General features: G+C 46.1%; 1 protein-coding gene across 1 annotated transcript in view; it reads right to left on the bottom strand.

The window, feature by feature from the left end:
• CARHSP1 (calcium regulated heat stable protein 1) overlaps positions 1–7,650 on the bottom strand; it is a 31,201-nt gene extending 23,551 nt beyond the window's left edge. The window contains exon 1 of the mRNA XM_081966028.1: positions 7,518–7,650. The gene's annotated coding sequence lies outside the window, so the exon portion shown is untranslated. The remainder of the gene's footprint in view (positions 1–7,517) is intronic.
• Positions 7,651–17,460: the final 9,810 nt, after the last annotated feature.

Genomic DNA, 17,460 nt, shown 5'->3' with positions numbered 1-17,460 from the left:
AGTAAAGCAACCCAGAATGTATATTTTAACCTTTTATATGGAAAAACAAATATGTAAAAGTGATAAAGATAGGTAAGAATAATAACCATGTGAATGTATACTTGTAATTATATATAAGAGAATAAAAAAAAAGATCAGCCAGGAGTAGACACAACCTGGTATTTCCCACTGGTGACTGGGCCTTTTCTGAATCAATTGCCAACTGCATTAGACACTCCTCAAAAGATTCAATCTCTGAAGTAAATTTTCTTAAAACAGCTTCTTTTGAGCAAGCTCTCAGTTGCTGTCAATCTGGTTTCACTGCCTATCATTGTTGCTTGGCTGCAAATGGTTTTTTTGCAGCTTCCAAAGCTCCTGTATTAACGATCGCAAAATCATGCAAGTATGGTATGGGGTGTGTTTGTGTGGGTGTACGCATATACCTTAATCTTGTACGCCTTATTTTGTGCGTTCAATTTTATAGCTCCACTTTGTTTTATTTAGTCTACTTTATTTGGTCTGCTTTGCTGACTCGCATAAAGAATTTGATCTGAAATTTAATTATAGATTTTTTTTTTAATGTTAATTTTGAAAGTTATGAGCAGTGTTTCTCAAACTTGACAACATTAAATGTCTGGACTTCAATTCCCAGAATTCCCCAGCCAGTATATTGCAGTATAATATAGGACAGGGGTGTCAAACTCAAAGCCTGCGAGCAGAATCCGGCCCGCAGGATGCTCAGATCTGGCCCGCAGGGCTACCCTGGGAAGAGTGAGGGACCAGCCCATGGTGCCTTCTGCCAGTGAAAATGGGCTCCTGAGTTCTGTTTCTGGCTGTAACGGCCTCCTGCAACCCTCTGCCAGTGAAAACAGAGCTCAGGAGGGATGCACGCGGGAGCAAGTAACGGGAGCTCACTCCGTTATGCAGCACTAGGGATTCGAACCACCAAACTGCCAATCTTTCTGATCGACAAGCTCAGTGTCTTAGCCACTGAGCCACCGCGTCTAGTATACAACAAGCAATTCAGATCCCTTGGCTTGTTCCCTTCACTTGTGCCACCAGTGCCACGCTATTCCCAATGTAGCCAAATCAATGCCCATTTCCTGTACTCCTTATTGATATGGGTGGCCCTCGACTTACAGCCATAATCAAAGCCAACATTTCTGTTGCTAAGCAGGACAGTTCTTTCCATCCCATGTTATGACCTTTTGTCGCCACAGTTGTTAAACAGATCGTGGCAGTTCTGACAACCAGGCGATTGTTAAGCGAAACTCGTTTCCCCCAACCCCCGACTTTGCTTGTCAGAAGCTGGCTGGGAAAGGTTACAAATGGTGGTTGCTAAGTGAATCATGCGGTCATTAAGTGAAGCTTACTTTTCCCCAATGACCCTGCTTGTCGGAAAGTTACAAACGGTGGCCACGTGCAGTGGTGGGATTCAAACAGTTTAAAAACTGATTCTCTGCCCTAATGACCTGCTTGGTGGGCGTGGGCAGGGGGTGCAGGAGCTAGTTTTCGCTGGCTGCCAGAGGCACCCCCGGCATGAGTGACATCAAGGAGGCCACGCCCAGTCTGGTTATGCCCCACCCACCCCACCCACTGAGGTCAAACACAACCCTTATGTGGAGCTCAATGAATTTGAGTTTGACACCCCTAGTCTAAGATCAACTATACATCTTGACAGCTATTGCATGCGTCCTCCGTATCAGTACTCCTCGACTTCGTCATTCATTTAGTGACCTCTCAAAGTTACAATGGCCCTGAAAAAAGTGACAATCAATTCAAAAGGAGCAAGAAAAAAAAAGCCTTTGCTAACCATCCTTATATCCTTGCAAGGAAATAAAGAATTGCAGTTATATATTAAGTGCAATGTTATTTTATTTTTTAAACCTACTCTACATCAAATCTCTCAAGCAAGCTCTCTCTTCTCTCTCACATACACCTCCCTCCAGTCGACAAGGGATCATATTGGCCGACACTGCAAGCTTCTTGGAAACTTGACCAAGTCCTGGACCCAAAGTTGTTGCAGGAATTGGGAGGAGGTCCCAAGCATAAGGCAAAATCACCCAGGCAAAGGGCTTAGTCCATCTGCAGCGGCTTAAAGCAGCTACCTCTTTTCCTGCTGGATAAGACATGGCTGCTTTAAAGAGTAGGAAGCAGGACTCTCATAGCTGCTTTCATGTCTCCGAAGCCCCATTGGAGGTGGACGTTAGACTGATGGCAGACTTTGCCTCCCCCCACAACCTGCTCTGTTCTCCACCCAAAATGTTTTTGATTATCATATCAATGTGGATAGGGATAGGGATAGTGAAAAATAGAATAGAGTAGAATATAGCGTAGAGTAGAACAGAACAGAACTATTGAATAGAATAGAATGGAATGGAAAATAGAATAGAATAGATTAGAAAATACAGAACAGAATAGAGACGAGAATAGAGTAGAGAATACAGAATAGAATAGAATAGAGAAGAGAATAGAGTAGAGTAGAGAATACAGAATAGAACAGAATAGAGAAGAGAATAGAGTAGAGTAGAGAATACAGAATAGAAGAGAATAGAGAGTAGAGTAGAGTAGAGTAGAGTAGAGTAGAGTAGAGAATAGAACAAAACAGAACAAAACAGCTTCATTGGCCAAGTGTGATTGAACACAAAAGGAATTTGTCCGGTGCAGAAGCTCTCAATGTACATGCAAAAACAGCAAAGCAATAATAATCATAATAATGACACCAATAAGAGAAGGTAGCGGAACAGATGAGAAGGATAATAGTATTACAGTCTTACTACATAGGAAAATATACTTAGACATAAGACTAAGGGAATTAGGTGTTCAGCAGAGTGATTGACATGGGGGGGGGGGAACCTGAGTGATGAACAATGTTGTGTTTCTTTCTCATTGTTATTTTATTGTTCTACTTATTTTACTCCTGTTCCTACTCCTTTTGTTTTTCTTCCTTTTTATTAAGAAAGTCCACAACCTACGAACACAACTGAGCTCAAACGTTCTTTTGCTGAGCGAGAGGCTTTTGTGAAGCAAATTTTACCCCATATTACAACTTTTCTTGCCGCAACAACTGTGAATCACTGCTGTTGTTAACTTAGCAACACGGCTGTTGAGGAGCATCTGACTTCCTTATTGATTTTGCTTCGGAGTAGGTTGCAAAAGGGGAATTACGTGACCCCGGGAACACTAAGCAACCGCCATGAATGCGAGTCGGCTGCCAAGCGTCTGAATTTTGACCCAGCTGACTGTGGGGATGCTACAATGGTCATAAGCGTGAAAAACGGTCATAAGTCACTTCCTTCAGTGAACCAAACTAGGGAGTTTTCCTGGCTCATAAATCCTTAAAGCGTTCTGCCGAAAAACAACTTGGCAAAAGGAGGGGGGCTGCAACCCCCTACACAAGGCTATAGGAATCCTCCACAGATGAGGTAGACAGAGACAGGAGCTTAAACATCAACGTTGGTAACGAATCTTTGTCTCTGATTGGATAAACGTTGTTTCTATCTCCCTAAAAGGTATATAATACTCTGAGTCCCTCTCGCAGGGGGCAGCTCTTCCTTACATGCATTTGTTTGTATGTTTTGGGTATAGTTTTGTCACCCAGCTTTTGCTACGGCCATAAATAAAAGCTGATATTTTTTGCAAGCCTCGTCTGGAGTCTCCACTCTCTTGGGCATCTCAGTCGCTCGGGGAAACGACTGGAACCTTACATTGCTGAGTCCCACCTCTGGATGAAACTCACTTAACACATCTTTCCCTGAACAACAGTAATGTTGGGCTCCCCCACCCCCCCTCGCAAGGCAGAAGGGCAGCCGAAGGAACCTGCCAAGCTCTCGCAATAGCACTTGGACTTATATGCCGCTTTCCCAGGGCTTTACAGCCCTCTCCAAGCTGGGCCATTCCGGGCAGGGAAAAGTTAAACTTTCCAACACACCAAAATAACTCCCAGCCCCACATAATAAACCTCTGGGGAGAAAGAAAGTTGGTGAGGGAAGGAAAGGCGGACCGAGTCCTTCTCCTCCCACGGAGGAGCCAAGATCCTGCGCTATTCCTCCAAAGAGCCATTGCAACCCCACCCCCCTCCGCCTGCCAGCTGCAATCCAGAAGTTTCCTCCCCACCCCCCATTCCCCCCACCCCGCCCCCTATGCATGGAGCCAGACCAGACAGCCAGGCAAGAAAGGGAGGGGAGGGGGGAACCCTGCCCCTTAAAAAGCAACTTGTCTGCCAGCTGAAAAGCCAACTTCCCTGCTTCCCTCCTTATCAGAATATCAGAATGAAAGAGTTGGAAGAGACCTTGTAGGTCATCTAGTCCAACCCCCACCCCCCACCTAGGCAGGAGACCCTACACCAGTGAGGGGTAACCTTTTTGTCCTTGCGTGCCAAAAACATGCGCACACGTGACAGCACGCACGTGTGCCCACACGCATAATGCAATGCGTGTGTGACACCATCCCGCACAGACACCCGTCTGCACATGCACATGTGAGCCCCCTGCGACACCCCCCACTCCCCACCCGTGCATGCGCATATGAACCCCCATGCCCCATTTTGGGGTCTCATTTTTGCTCCTCCCTGCGCATGCACGTGTGACACCCTCTCCCCCATGTATGCGCACACGTCTCCCACATGCACGGCAGAGGACTGAAAATCAGCTGGCCAGCACGGTGGAGCTCAGCTGGGCGACAGCTCAGATGCCCACAGAGAAGGCTCCGTGCGCCACCTGTGGCACGCTTGCCATAGGTTTGCTATCATGGCCGTAACTCCCTTTCTGGCAGATCACACAGCCCGGTCTCTTCTTCTGAAGGTCTACGGGCAGCCCTCGATTTACGACAATCGAGTCCAACATTTCTGTTGCTGAGTGAAACATTTGCTGAGTGTGTTTTGCTCCATTTTAAGGGAGCCAGTTTTATGAAAATATTCCAGATGAGTCCCAGAAAAGATGTTCAAAAGGCTCCAAAGAACCCCTTCAGAGGAGGAGCAACCTCAACCCCAGGGAAGTTCTCAGGACGTTGAGGTCACCTCGGGAAGACACCCCTCCCCCCCGGAAGGCCTGGTAAATGTGCCGCTTGATGGAAGCCAAGGCTCATAATTCACAGGCCAGGCCAGCCATATGGGAGCCGAAGTCTCCTATGGCGCTCCAGAGGGCTGAGACTCCACCTGTCCAGAAGCAGAGGAGAAGAACCCAAGAGTTGACCGACTCCTCCTTACTTCTTGCCCAGGTCTATAAGGCGCTTTAGAAGAAGAGCTTTGTCTCTGGGGGTTTCCTGTTTGAAACCCCACCCACCCACCTCCAGTTTCTTCCCAAGGGAGCCTATCTGGGCTTTGTAGAGGGAGGCAAGGCTGCCTGGAGCCCCACCATGAGTGAGAGAGAAGAAGAGGCACTTCAACAAGAAGCTCGTAAACCAAGTCTGTCCAACTTTGGCAACTTTAAGACCTGTTGGACTTCAACTCCCAGAATTCCATGTTGGCTGGGGAATTCTGGGAGTTGAAGTCCACGGGTCTTAAAGATGCCAAAGTTGGGCAGATCTGCCATAAATAAAAGCTCAGCACATTTTGCCAACTGCTGGGCAAACGGGAGGGGAGGGGGGCTCTTGCCACAAAACAAACTCCCCCCCCAAGAGGTTTTGTTAAGTAAACCCAGCTTACACACACACACACACACCAACCTCATAGGTGGGTTTAATCCAAGACATCTGCCCTTTCTCTTGATATTTGCCACCTGCTGCCTTAAATAATAATAATGATTACATATAAGGATAATACAAGTAGTCCTTAACTTATGAACCACAAGTGAGCCCAACATTTCTGTTGCTAAGCGATGCAGTTGTTAAGTGAGTCTTGCCCCATTTTACAACCTTTCTCACCAGAGTTGTTTAAGGGAATCACTGCAGTTGTTCAATGAGTCACACGGACGTTAAGTGAATCCGGCTTCCCCATGGACTTTGTCAGAAGGTCACAAAAGGGGATCACGTCACACACACACACACACACTCAGGACACTGCGACCATCATAAAGGTGAACCAGTTGTCAAAGAGTCCAAACTTTGATCAAGCGCAACTGGCAGACTGGATGCCAAATTGTGATTTCATATAGATTCTATGTGCTGTTTATTATTTTATTCTAGGAACACGGTGGCTCAGTGGCTAAGATGCTGAGCTTGTCGATCAGAAAGGTCGGCAGTTCAGCGGTTCGAATCCCTAGTAATGGAGTGAGCTCCCGTTATTTGTCCCAGCTTTTTGCCAACCTAGCAGTTCGAAAGCACTTTAAAAATGCAAGTAGAACAATAGGAACCACCTTTGGTGGGAAGGGAACAGCGTTCCATGCGCCTTCGGCGTTTAGTCATGCTGGCCACAGGACCATGGAGACGTCTTCGGACAGCACTGGCTCTTTGGCTTTGAAACAGAGATGAGCACCGCCCCCTAGAGTCGGGAAGGACTAACACATATGTGTGAGGGGAACTTTTACCTTTACTTATTTTATTCTAGACTTTTTAACTAGATGTTCCTTGAGTGTTTTTAACTTGCTCTGCTCTTTGTAATAAACCCTGGCTTGGCTTGACCATGGGGATGCTGGCACAGCCGCAAGTGTGAAAAAAGGTTACCAGTCACTTTTTTCAGCTCTGTTGATGAATGATGATTATTAGCCCGTCTGGCATAGCAGAGAAGGCCCCTGCTGCCCTGGGGAGGGTACCTCCAAGGCCACCTTAACCTCCAGGGACGTTAACAGGCGACTCCTCTCCCTTTGCCAGCCTACCTGGCAGGGCTGTTGTGGTGGCCAGACCTCAGGGCTGGCCAAGAGACTCACTAGACCTCTGCAAAGGAATAAACTTTGGTGTGCCCCCCTCCCCATTTCTAGGCGGTGCTCCGTTTTGCAAAGGCCAGGGACACCCCCCCCCCCCTGAGAGAACCAGCCGGGGTCTCCAGCACGAGCCCTCCCTCCGCCCACATTTCCCCCTCTTTTCTGGGGGTGGGGTGGGGGTCAGAGAAAGCCAAACCAGCCCAGTCCCGTCCCAAGAAAGGGAAGGGGGGGGCGGCAAAGCCAGCGGGCGAACGGAGCCCCTCCCTACCAAGGGCGCTGGGGAGGGTCTCCCAAAAGCCCCCAGAGGAATTTCAACCCCCCCTCCCAAGCACATGGCCTTGATCTCTGTGTCCCTCGATTCTTGAGTTGGTCTTCTCGCCCCCTCCCCTTTTTCCCTTCGGCAAACTTTATCCCCCTCCCCCATATATCCCCCTCCCACTTGCTCTCGCAAATTTGTCCCCCTCCCACTTGCTCTTTATCGCCCCCTCCCACTTTATCCCCCCTCCCACTTTATCCCCCCTCCCACTTGCTCTCGCAACTTTGCCCCCCTCCCACTTGCTCTTTATCCCCCCCCCTTGCTCTCGCAAGTTTGCCTGGACACAAATTCCCCCCCCCCCCAAAATTCCGAGCCCAGTTTCCCAGCAAAAGGAGCGCGCCCCTTTCCTCTCCCCTCCCCGCCCTCTTTCCTCTCCACCCCGACAGCTGGTTCCCCGGGGCGAGCAAGGAGCCCCGACCGCTCACCGAGTCCTCGTCCAAGGGGCTTCCAGGTCAACGCGAATCCCTCTGCCAGGCGACTCCCTCTGCCGCTGCTCAGTCCCCCCCCCCGCCCTCCACCGTCAGTGGGTGGAGCTTGCGGGGAAAGTCCAGCCCCCTTTGCGACCCCGGGTTCGGCCGGCAGAGGGCGCCCTCGAGGCGATTGAAAAAAGGCTCAGCCCCGGAGACGTTGCAAGGTCTCTGGAGCCCTCGCGGTTGCAAAGCGAAACGGCTGCGCGGGTTCAATTATCCCTAGGGGTAGGAGAGAGGGGGTGTTGGCAGAGGAAGGGTTGGGCCGCAAAGCATGCCCAGGCAGGGAAGGTTAAAAGTGCCTCTGCACATGGACAGAGCTGCTTCTCAGAATGGAATGGAATGGAATAGAGCTGGAAGGGACCTTGGAGGTCTTCTAGTCCAGCCCCCTGCTCAAGCAGGAGAACCTACCCTACATCATTTCACATAAGTAACTATCTAGTTTCTTCTTAAAAACCTCCAGTGATGGAACACCCACAGTTTCTGGAGGCAACTTCTGTTCCATTGCTTGATTGTCCTCACTGTTAGGAAGTTTCTTCTTAATTCCAGGCTGCTTCTTCCTTTGATCAGTTTCCATCCATTGTTCCTTGTCCTGCCCTTCTGGTGCTTTGGAGAATAATTTGACCCCCTCTTCTTTGTGGCAGCCCCTCAAATACTGAAATACTGCTATCCTGTCACCCCTAATTCTTCTTTTCTTTAGACTGGCCAAATGCAAATCCTGCAGCCGTTCTTCCTATGTTTTAGTCTCCAGGGCTTTGATCATCTTAGTTGCTCTTCTCTGAACTTTTTCCAAGGTCTCAACATTATTTTTGTAATGTGACCAAAACTGAATGCAGTATTCCAGGTGTGGCCTTACTAGAGTTCTATAAAGCAGCACTAATACTTGACATGGTTTTCATTCTATGTCTTCGTAATACAGGTTTGTATTCGCTTTTTTAGCTGCTTTAAGCCAACCCGGAATCCTGGAAATTTGGGGTTTTGCTTCAACTTTTTTTTCTTTGCTCTTTTGGTTTGGAGGTTCAGGATCGGCTGAATTCCCCAGCAGCCCAGTGATTTATTTTGGCTGTTGAATGCACACTTGTTCCGAGTTCAGAAGGATCTTTTTTTTAAGGACAGTGGGGATCTTCTTAGCTCTTGCTTCTTTTCGAAATAGTACTTGCAAACAGAATGTTTGCTACATGTGTTTCCGCTAGTGAAATGGCAAAATAAGCTCATTCTCCAAGCAAGAACCCCTAATAACCACAGAGTTATTCCTTCGTTACTCACTGCTAAATGTCCTGAGAAAAATGGGCCGTGTACTTCTCAGACCCGCAGTGCCCTTCATGACCTCTAGATGGCAGTAAGCAAACATATCCTCTGTTTCTCTGCTATCGCCAAGTGGCCCTCAGTCCCTTTGCAAATAGATCTGGCCATTCCCCCTAGCCTAGCAGTTGTTCATTGCAGGTAGACCTCTTATCTCCCTTCAAATGTGTTTGGGACTCCAGATTCTAGAATTCACCCCAGAATAGACAGATTTTGCTTCCTTGGAAACCTTGAGGGTTGTAGTCTGGCATATACATTTTCCTAACTTCATCAGAATAACAATGTTGGAGGGCACATTAGAGGTCTTCTAGTCCAACTCTCTAAATTCTTCTTTTCTTTAGACTAGCCAGACCCAAATCCTGCAGCCGTTCTTCATATGTTTTAGTCTCCAAGCCATTGATCATCTTCGTCGCTCTTCTCTGGAATTTTTCCAAAGTCTCAACCTCTTTTTTGTAGTGTGGTGACCAAAATCAGTTGCAGTATTCCAGTATGCAGTATTCTTACTAGGGGTTTTGTAAAGCGGCACTAATACTTCACGTGGTCTTGATTCTGTGCCTCTGTTTATACAACATTGTGTCTGAACCTGATTTCTAAAGCACGACTGATAAGTCAGCATGTTGCATTAAACCTTAGTCTGCAAAGTGTAGCTGTCTTTGTTAGTCCAAAGGGGTTGAAAACATTCGGCCGTCACCCGATTAGCAGGGTCAGCCTAGCAAACAAAGAACGTTTCCAGATCCTTTTGCAGTCGCTCGGCAGAAGTCATGAGGCAGACAGAAGTTAGGTTTTCACCCGTCCTTTTGAATAACCTTTTCCATGGAGCGGGTCTCTCTTTTTCTTTAAATTTAGATTTTTAGTTTATTCGAAGAAGGTTAAAGCACAAAATGCCAAAATATTCAGAAAGGACAAAAGAGTAAAAAAAAAGACTCAACAAAAAACATTAAAAAGAAAAAAATTGTCTTTTTTAAAAAAGAAGAAAGAACACACACATAAAGCACATAATAGCCTACCCAGCTGAATTCTGTTTGATTTTACACACCAATGTTAGTTTCCCACCCCTTGCGAAACAGGCCAAAAGAATTTTAAACTGTTAAGCTACTAAATCTACTTACAATTTGTTAGCCAGTCATCTATAAACTATATTAATAACAAAATAGTTAACAGAAATAGCAATTATGAACATATTATATAAAAGCATAAAGATAATAAAATTGTGAACAATAATCAAAGGAAGACAAGACTGAAATTCCAAAACCCTCTGTTGATAAACTGTTATCGTAATCAACTCATAGAAAATTTGCCATTTGTTTAATCCCAAATCATCCCAAATAATAACCCTAATTGGTCCTGGATTATGGCATGGATCTATAGGAAGTTAGCACCCACCCCTCTCCTAGAAAAATGAAAATATTCTAGGAAATATTTAAAAAGGCAGAATATTACATTTCCCTGGATGAGAACATGTTTTTAGGCAGGAAACAGGCTCACTCTTAATAGCCCCCACCCTCCTCAATAGCCCACAGCAGAGGTCCGCTCTTAAGAGGTAAAAAGACAGCTAGGTCTATTCATAGGCAAATGCCCTCACCCAAGATACAACAAAGATAGGATTAGCCCTCTACCCATCTCACCACCTGGCACCTGGGAAGATTCCATCACCCAGCAAGGCTCAACCAAGCCTGGGACTCAAAACACAACCTATAGAGTTGCCCCTGCATGGCCCTTTGGGAGTCTGACAACCAATCAGAACGCAAGCTCAAATTCAAAAATCCAGAGAGGGCATAAAACCCAGGCACTCTCAGCTTCTCTTCTCTTTTTGTCTTCACCCAAGATCTTCAAGGCACGGGATCCTGTCCACCATTAAAACCATCTTTCTAAGCAGCCTCCAGGAATCCAGTGTCTTTCTACCCACTTGGAACCCAGACGGACATTCCTTCCAACAGATCTCTCAGAGGTTTATCCCCATCCTGCTTCACAGGATTGCTGAGATACTAAAACACTATCCTGAATTTGCTGGCGAAAGAACACAGGGTCAGGCAGAAAAGCTAGCCCAGTTGTGTTTTCTGGTGCTAAGAACTAACAGATTATCATCCTCACATCAGCCTTGATGGATGGCAGGCCACTTTGTTTAGCCCAGTTCCTCTTCTCTTTGTATTTTCTATACAAGGAACGGCATTTCAGGAATCTTTTTAAAAATAGAATATACATTATATTGGAAAAGCAGAGAGAGAGAAAGGTTTGTGAAACTGTCTTGACAAAAGAGTCAGATGAAACTGTTGGGTTTGTTTTGCTGCTCATAATTCACACCCACTGAAAGATGTGGTTGCAACCACTTAGAGAGACATCAAAGGGGAAACTGCACATTTGTGAACGGAAAAGCTGGATTAATAGCAGTCCAGTGCTAAGTGGAGCTTCTTGTTCAAAGGCAGCCTATCACTGCATTCCACATAATGGATGGAAAAGCAGTGTGTTGGTTGTTAGACTACTTTAGTTGGGAGGGGAGGGGGTAGGAAGAGTGGAGGGAGAGAAGGAAGGAAGGAGAAAGGAGAGAAGGTAGGGGAAGGAAGGAAGGGGAAGGAAGGAAGGGGGAGAAGAGAGGAAGGAGGAGGGAGAGAAGGAAGGGAAGGGGAGGAAAAGTGAGGGAAAAGGGGAGAAGGGAGACAAGGAAGGAAGGGGAAGGGAAGGAGAGGGAAGGGAAGGGAGAGAAGGAAGGGGAAGGGGAAGGGAAGGGAGAGAAGGAAGGGGAAGGAAGGAAGGGGAAGGAAGGAAGGGGAAGGAAAGGAGAGGGAAGGGAAGGGAGAGAAGGAAGGGGAAGGGGAGGGGAAGGGAGAGAAGGAAGGGGAAGGAAGGAAGGAGAGGGAGGGAAAGAAGGGAAGAGGAGGGAAGGGGGAGGGAGAGAAGGAAGGAAGGAGAAGGGGGAGAAGGGAGGTGAAGGCAAGGGAGGGAAGGGAAAGAAGGAAGGAAGGGAAGAAGGAAGGAAGGAAATTGGACAGAAGGAAAAAAGGAAGAGAGAGAAGGAAGGAAATAGGATGGAAGTAAGGAAGGGGAAGGAAGGAAAGAAGGAAGGAAGGGGAAGGGAGAGAAGGAAATGGGAAGGAAGGAAGGTCCACCATGAGCTTGATAAAAGAAGGCTTAATTCTTCAGAAGGATTCCTTAAAAGGGCTTCAAGGAACATCTACTTTTTAAAAACAGACTAAACCTGCAACGTGCAGCTAGGGACGGTTTACTAGACAACTGCGTTGTGCTCTTTAATTTATCCATCAGAACGAAATTAGCAGTGCAGGGAATCAGAGCTTTTGGTTCTAGGCTGCAAATGTTTCCATGCAACTAAATCTTTCCTCCGGAGTCTTATCACTGCTCCAGAATCCAGTTCTGATTGTGAATTCACAGCTCTTCACAGCCAGCGGGGCCAATTCAGGCCAGTTCCAGACACTAAACAGCCTGTCCCTTTTTGCAGGAAGAAAAAAAAATCTTGTTTTTAATATCTCTGCCTGTTTGTTTGCAGGGCTTCTCCCGGGCGTCTTTAGGAGCAAATTCTGGGAAGAAAGCTTGAATTGATCCAAAGCAGGTCTGCTGTCTGCCAGGGAAAACAGAGAAGCCCGTGATTTTCGAAAGAGCCCAGACAGAGTGCCAGATGCCATGCAAGAGGGAAAAAAGGTTAAATTAACGGGGCTTCTATTGAATGGAAGGGAAAGGGGAGGAAATAACATTTCTGCAGAAAAGCAGATTTTTTTTTCCAGATCTGGTTCGAGGGGCCAATGAGTGCCAAAGGACGTGGAGCAGTGATGGCGAACCTTTTCAACACTGAGTGCCCAAACTGTAACTCCTGTGTGTGTGTGTGTGTGTGTGTGTGTGTGTGTGTGTGTGTGTGTGTTTGTGTATGTGTGTGCACCTGTGCCCTGGAAACCCAAAGACCAGCTGGTTGGTGTGCATCCGTGCACACGGTTCCCTTCCAACCCTGCTGATCTCTTAAATGAATCAGTGGAGGGGGTTTCCTTCAGACGTTGTGGCCGCTTCATCACTGGAGGTTTTTCAAAATAAGTTGGGCAGCCGTTTATCTGGAATGGTCTCGGCCAGGGTTTCCTGCTCGGGGGTTGGATTAGAAGACCTCCAAGGTCCCTTCCAATCTTTTATGCCATTAAATGTGGGGCTCTTGTTTTTTTGTCCTTCTCCCTCCTGATCACATTTCATGGACCAGCCCTCCATGTACTAATCCCCAAGACCCACCGGATGTCCCTGGGTCTCCTGTTTGCCCCCTCCCCTAATACCTTGTTTCCAGGGAGCCCGGGGGGGGGGGTCAGTACAAATGGGAGATAGCCTTGTTTCACTTGCTCCTAGTGACATCTGTGTGGTTTCTGCTTTGTTTGTCGGTATCCTCTAATTGTTCCCGTTGTGCTGATTGGTTCATGCCCAAGCCCTCTGCAAACTGAAGATTAAGAAGGGAGCGAGGTTGCACCCAACGCCCTGCAGCAAAAGGGACTGTCTGCCCAGCATTCTTTGCTATTCAGGGTGGCCAGTGGTATTTCCTTGCATTGTTGTTGGGAAAAGTCCATCTGGTCACCCCCGATTCCTGGCAGCTACAGGAATGCAGTTTCCTTGGCAAAGTGTCTGGAAATGCTGGCCAATGCTTTCTTCCCAAGAGAGAAGGATTGGGCCAAGATGATCATTGGCTTCATAGCCAAGGCAGCCCTGATGGCCTCCCAGCTTCTACTCCACCTCATTGTCCAACTTCTTACACAGCAAGCATCTTGCAAGGTAGGCCGGGCTGAGAGATCATACTGAGAGCATCCGTTTCCAGGCTGAAGATGGACCCAAAGTCATACAGTTTAAGTACTCTATTTTCATTGATACATTTTAGTCTTCATTTTATTACACTGCAAAAGTCTCCCAAAATGTTATGTGTTCCCTTTCCTTTTTGTTTTCTTTTCCTCCCATCTTACCTTCCCTCCCTCCCTCTTATTCCCATCTCCTTCCTTCCTTCCTTCCTTCCTTCCTCCCTCCCTCCCTCCCTCCCTCCCTTCCCAAAACATCCTTAACAGTTACAACATCCATAGCAAATAGAAAATTTTAGCTAACCAATCTTGCAACAAGATGAATTTGTAATAAAAGCAATAACGGAAAAGGGGGGGAAGACCAAGTAAAACAACATCAACAATTAAACGAACGTAAGCAATTCAAAGTAAAATTCTAGAAAGCCAGAAGCTCTCAAGAAAAGCTTCATCTTTAGTAGGCTCCAGAACACTAAAATGGAGGGATATATCTATATCTATATCTCTATATCTATCTATATCTATCTATCTATATCTATCTATATCTATCTATCTATATCTATATCTATCTATATCTATCTATATCTATCTATATCTATCTATATCTATATCTATATCTATATCTATCTATATATCTATCTATATCTATCTATCTAATCTATCTATTGAGAGAAATGGATGAGAGAGAGACTCTTACAAACATATTCAGCATTTAATTTTAGACTTTGCATAATATCTGTGTATCCCACCCATATATTAAATACAGAGAAATTATGACTGGTCCATTGTCCGTCCCCCCACAACCTCCTCCTGAGCTCTGCCCTCTTCTGGACACTCTTGTGCTGCCTCCTTAAATCAGATGGAGACATTTCCCAAGATCTGTAGATGGCAGCAAAATGCAATCCAGCCTGTTGACCTTTTTGGCCGAAAAATAAATGGCTTTCAGTGCTAGGGTTCAACAGAGAATAATAAAGACGGTCCCAATAGAAGAGAATATCTGCAGCTCCAGGTTGAACTGTGGAATTATTGGTATCTTCTGACCATGATAGTTTGCTTGCCAGCTCAGAAGTCCAGAGAAGCTTCCCCTCCACCCCTTGCATATTTGCAGAGTAGCTAAGGTCTCCCTGGAGCAGTGCTCAACTTCAGGAGCTGTGCAATTCAACCTTGACAACAAATATCCTCTTCTTTTGAATAGAATAGAAGAACAGAGTTGGAAGGGACCTTGGAGGTCTTCTAGTCCAACCCCCTGCTTAGGTTGTCCTCCTATGCAGCATAGAAGTGACCTGCCCTCACTTTCTCTGGGAATTGTTCTTTACACTTCCCTATCTAGCCTACCAGGACTTCATAGTGACTTAGATGTCTTCACTTGCTGAGGTGTGATCAGACTCTTTCCTGGACTACTCCAGAACAGAAACCACAAAATCATTGTGGCCAAATTTTTCCTGGCACTAACACACTATAAAAAAGATGTTGAGGCTCTAGAAAGAGTCCAGAGATGAGCAACCGAGATGATGAGGGGACTGGAGGCTAAAACATACGATGAACGGTTGCAGGAACTGGGCATGGCTAGTCTAGTGAAGAGAAGGACCAGGGCAGACACGATAGCAGTCTTCCAATATTTGAGGGGCTGCTTCAGAGAGGAAGGGGCTCAAGCTATTCTCTAAAGCACCTGAAGGCCAGAGAAGGAATAATGGATGGAAACTGACCAAGTAGAGATTCAACCTGGAAATTTATTTATTTATTTATTTATTTTATTTATTTCTTAGATTTTTAGACCGCCCCCTCTTCCAAAAAGGGACTCGGGGCGGTGTACAGTCAATGCAAATAAAATACCGTCATAACAATAAAATACATTTAAAATACATTTAGAGGGGGAGATAGATAGAAATAAGGAGAAATTTTCTGACAGTGAGAACAATCAACCCCTGGAACAGAAGTTGCCTTCAGAAATTGTGGAGGCTTCATCACTGGAGGCTTTCAAGAAGAGACTGGACTGCCCTCTGTCAGAAATGGTATAGGGTCTCCTGCTTGGGCAGAGAGTTGGACTAGATGACCTACAAGGTCCCTTCCAACTCTGTTAATCTGTTAAAGGTGATTCTGGGGTCATTGGCTTCTTATAAATCAGAAACCAAGAAGAGATCATTGTTGGACAGGAAGAGCAGAAGGAGTTGGAGGCAGAAAGAGGTTTGAAGCCCACAGTCTACATACATACGCACACACAAACACACACACACATAGGTTGGTGACACCAGTCCTGTTGTGTATCAGACCGGAAGGAATCACCGGATTGTGAGTCACCTGATCTAATCTTCCCCATTAAAATAATTCCTCCCTTTTTTATTGGGACACAATAAAAAGTCTTGGAGGAATTAGCTGCACCTTGGGCGTCACCGAATAGGCACAGGGAGATTCTAAACGTAAACCCATGGCCTCTGCTACGACATGCTTCCCCACCTGATCCCCCTCCCTCCAGCCCAGGCCTTGCCATAGCCACGGCCCCCGTTTTACTTGATTGTGATCCTACAGCCTATGAAGCCATGTGGCAGATTGTTGGTTTTGCTCAGGGCAACCTCAGCTCTTATGGCTTGTAACCCGGGGTTTATGGTGTAGGAAGTTAGCACCTACACCTCTCCTCGAAAAATGAAATATCCTGCGAATTATTGAAAAGGCAGAATGTTATATCTCCCTGGATCAGAAATGGAGAAACATGTGTTTAGGCAGGAAACAGACTCACTCTTAATAGCCCCCACCTTTGTCAACGGGCCATTAAAAGGCCTGAGCCAGTCTATCCTATATAACAAAGATAGGATTAGCCTTCTACAGAAACTCACCACATGGCATCTGGGAACTCCACCAAACTTGGACTCAAAACACAGCCTAGAGAGTTGCCCCGGCATGGCCCCTTGGGACTCTGACAACCAATCAGAATACATTTCTTATACAGGAACTGGAAACAGAGGTGGGGCTGAACAGAGAGTATAAAAAACCCAGCAAGCCCCTTCCTCTCTCTCTTTTCTTTCTTCACCCAACATCTGGAAGCATGTAATCCCCCTTTTCTGTTCAGGAGCTCAAGCCACGTGATCCTGTCCACCATTAAACCATCTTTCCAAGCAGCCTCCGTGTTTCCAGTGTCTTTTTCCGACTTGGTGCTGAACCCAGAAGGACATTTCTTCCAACAATGGCTTTTAACCTCCGTGGTCTCCAAAATGGGATGCCTGCTGCACCCCAGGAGTGCGCAACGAGTGTGCATTAGGGAGCAGGAAGAAAACATTAAAATGTGTCTTCATATTTTCCTCATTCCTTATCTCATCCTTTCCTTGTGTTTTACGATGCACATAATCTAATAAATTCAAATTATAATGTCGTGTCATGTAATATGTCCTTGGGAAAGGGCTGGACTAGAAGATCTCCAAGGTCCCTTGAGGCTCTATGATTCTATTAATACTGTTGTAAATATTTAACATGTATTAACAGATGAACATAGATATATATATTCATACACACATATTGGGGTGCACACTCAAAAGATTTTATTGATAAATGTGCATAGGTCTGAGACCTCCAGCCATTCCAGTTTATCCCACAAACCATGGCTTAGCCTATGTTCACTGAATCTGTCTTTTAATTCAGGAGAAACAGCTGTCATTTAATCTTGGAACATTCATTAAAAATCACGTGTGGTTTGTATTTTGGAAACCATCTGAAACTCAGGAAATTAGATGATTGGGCAAAAAAAAAAAATCAAGAGCCTAGACCAGTGATGGCTAATCTTTTTGTTGTTGGGTGTCAAAAATATGAGCACACACACACAATAGCGCATGCCAGCACCCATAATG

This window comes from Natrix helvetica (assembly GCF_964273705.1).
Source record: "Natrix helvetica genome assembly, chromosome: 13".
Lineage (NCBI taxonomy): Eukaryota > Metazoa > Chordata > Lepidosauria > Squamata > Natricidae > Natrix > Natrix helvetica.
Note: the sequence above shows the minus strand (reverse complement) of the source record. Positions and strands in the feature narration are given on the sequence as shown.